The sequence below is a fragment of the Arachis ipaensis genome, chromosome B06, assembly GCF_000816755.2.
Source record: "Arachis ipaensis cultivar K30076 chromosome B06, Araip1.1, whole genome shotgun sequence".
NCBI lineage: Eukaryota > Viridiplantae > Streptophyta > Magnoliopsida > Fabales > Fabaceae > Arachis > Arachis ipaensis.
Window position 1 is genome coordinate 303,055 of NC_029790.2, and position 3,188 is coordinate 306,242.

Genomic DNA, 3,188 nt, shown 5'->3' on the forward strand with positions numbered 1-3,188 from the left:
CAAAACAAGTTTTCATAACCGCACCCCGGCAAACTCCATATATAAATTATGGAGTTCGCCGCACCCCGACGAATTCTATGATGAGTTTGGCAGACTATATATACTTGTGGGACCATTTTGGTTTGCCTCTTTCTTCTTCCATTCTCTCAAAATTTTCTTTATTACTTTTTTCTGCCTTTTCGACATCCATAAAATTTAATGTGGACAACTATCTCAGTTCCAGGTTAGTAAATAATAGTCTGTTTTTTTTTATGTTAACTTGATTTACTGTTTACATATTAGATAAAGTTGTTAAGTATAGATCGTTTATTAGTTAGAATAATAAATTTATTGTTTACATGTTAGTTAGGTAGACGTACTTTTTAGTGTTGTTATGTTAGGAATATTATTTTATGTCACCGTTTTTTAATTCAGTGGCTATCTATCATCATATTAAAGAATATAGAAAAGTATATTATTAGATAATCTAGTTAGAGGTATAACATTGTGTCAATTACGTGAGAAATAAAATTTAAGGTTGAGTTAGTTATAAATTAATTACTTACATGACAACGTCAGTTAAGTAGAGTAAGTTTAAAATTAGTAAGTTTATAACCCATTTTTCATTTAGTTTATTTTTTAATAATCTAGTATGTGATTTTATTTTAGTAGATTGTGTTTCGATGGAGCAGCAGTTATTGGGTTATGAGCATAAGATGTATGGATTGGATCAGGCTGAGCATATCGCTGGGAGGCTTGATCAAGTGGTATGATTTTTTAACCCTTTTTTATTTTATTATATTGAAAAAAAGTGAACTTGCTATTGTATTTATTCAAGGTACCATTCTTTATTAATTTTTTTTTCCGTTTGGTAGGCGCCTCAGATCTTGCGCACCAGACGAAACTTGATGACACGGCTGTTGGAGCAGATTAGGCCATATATGAGACGAGTCGGGTTTGAGTACGTCGCATACATGGTGGAGTTTGAGCATGGCCTCGGCGTTGATAGAGAGGTGGAGGCTTGAGTCCCATACGTTTCATTTACTGTGCGGGGAGATGACCATCACCCTGCACGACGTGGCATATTAGTTAGGACTCAGGATTGATGGTGATCCTGTGAGTGGATGCATCGGTGGGTGGGAGCAGCACCACCAGGGACGGACCATTGAGAAGTTATGTGAGCAAATACCGGGTGTTGTTCCTAGCCCAGAGGACAGACAGTCACAGACGAAGTGGACTGTCAAGCTCACTTGGTTCCACAACACGGTTTGTGGAGAGCTAGTGCAGGATGCTATAGAGGAGCGGCTGATGAGGTATACGAGAGGATACATCATGCAGTTGATAGGCGGTATCCTCTTTCCAATCGCCATATATTCTAGCGATGACTCTCTGTTTTGCAAGCCAAACATTTCTGTACGACGCCTTGTAACCAAAGTGATTCTCCACACCTCCTTGTAGAACCATGATGCTGATTGTTGGATCGGCCTTGACCATCGTAAAAATGTGTTATGCAATGACTTTTGAATTCAACCTACGATGATCTTGCCCCATCGAAGTTTGCATACAAGTATGAGAACCAGTGTATCTCCTAACCTCCCACCTTTCTTGCTTTCGGCGATATGATATAACTATGCTTCAATTACAACCGGGTCCGAACTGGATACATCTTGCATTGTATCTCCAATGGTCACTCTCTACTATTTTGCACTCCACAGCCCTCCTGACGCTGTACTGCTTAACTGCCAACATGACTTCTTCCTTGCTCCCAAATTGTTATCCAACCTCAAACTCGTTGCTTGGGTCTTCTTCAGGACCTCCTTGGGTAAACGACCAATGCGAAGTCATTGCATCGAGATTCAACCTAGTGAAATGATCCGGCCGGTCATATCGTTGAAAAATGGCAGGCTGTGTCAGAGCAATCTGTGTGTCACCGTAGTAGTTCATCTCCTCTTCCTCGTCACCATCATCAGGGATTTCAGGTGGTTCTTCGTCAGCATCCTCTCCATCATCGTGGTTGACTTCATACTGCTCCATCATCGGATCTCTGATAGCAGAACCGTCATGACTTTCAAGACCGTCATCTATTAAGTCAACGTTACAAACTTCAACATTAGACCCCTCCTAACTACCCTCAGGTGGCATATTCAGATCCACCATCGTCCTTCTGATAGTTCATCTAACAATGCCACCTGTCGGACTATCATCGACAGTATCTGCAGATGATCCTCGGCCACCAAAGTCAACAAGAAACATGTATAACTCCAACAGATGAATATTGGTCCGTCTGTTGTGCCACGACCTTATAAGCCGTACGTCCTCGTCGTCGCACAACCGGTACCTAATTCAAAACAATAGAAATATCGCTTACAACGACGGTCTAATAAATATATTAGTAACAGAGACAAAGACAACACAACTATAATATATGTTCATGTATTATTATCCCTTACTTTTTTTTGTTCCGTTTGGAAGTGATTTAACTTTTTTTTTTTAAAAGGGGCTTAAAGCCCAAAGCAAAACAATAACTATCAGAAACCATTCTTGGCATTTCACCGAAAAAAAAAATGAAACCATTCTTGGCAACAAATCACCCCTAATCAATTGAATTAATCATCATCCCAAGATCGCATGGGGGCTGGTCTACAAATACAAAACAACGATGTAGTTGAGGTTTAGTTTAAGTGGCAAAATCTTATACTTTTTAAGGGTTTAAAATTTGACATAGATCAAGTAGTGAAACTTTTTAATGTTGAACGTGTGAATGTGTAGTATGAATGTGTTCGTGATGTAAATCAGGATATATCTCTAAACTTTCTCTCGCAAGTCAATCCACGCACCAGTTTCCTTCCTTATATACGTGTATTTGTGATTTTTTTTTTAGATCATTTTTACCCGTCTCTACCCAAATAGGAGAGAAAATTTTTCTTTGATTCATAGTTAATCTTTTTCGGCATTATTATTAAAGATTAATTATAAATCACAAATTTTGTTAAACACAACCAAGTAAGAGAAAAAACAAATTTTTATGATGTAAGAGGAAAAAAAATTTGATGAAGTAACTTCCGATCAAAATAAGTAAATAAAAAATTTTAGACTATCTCACTTTCTCAGGACATACACTCTGACCCACCATAGTTTTTCTTTTGAAAATTTTTATTTTTTTTATCAAATAATTAAAATAAAACAATAAAATTTATAAATTGATAACC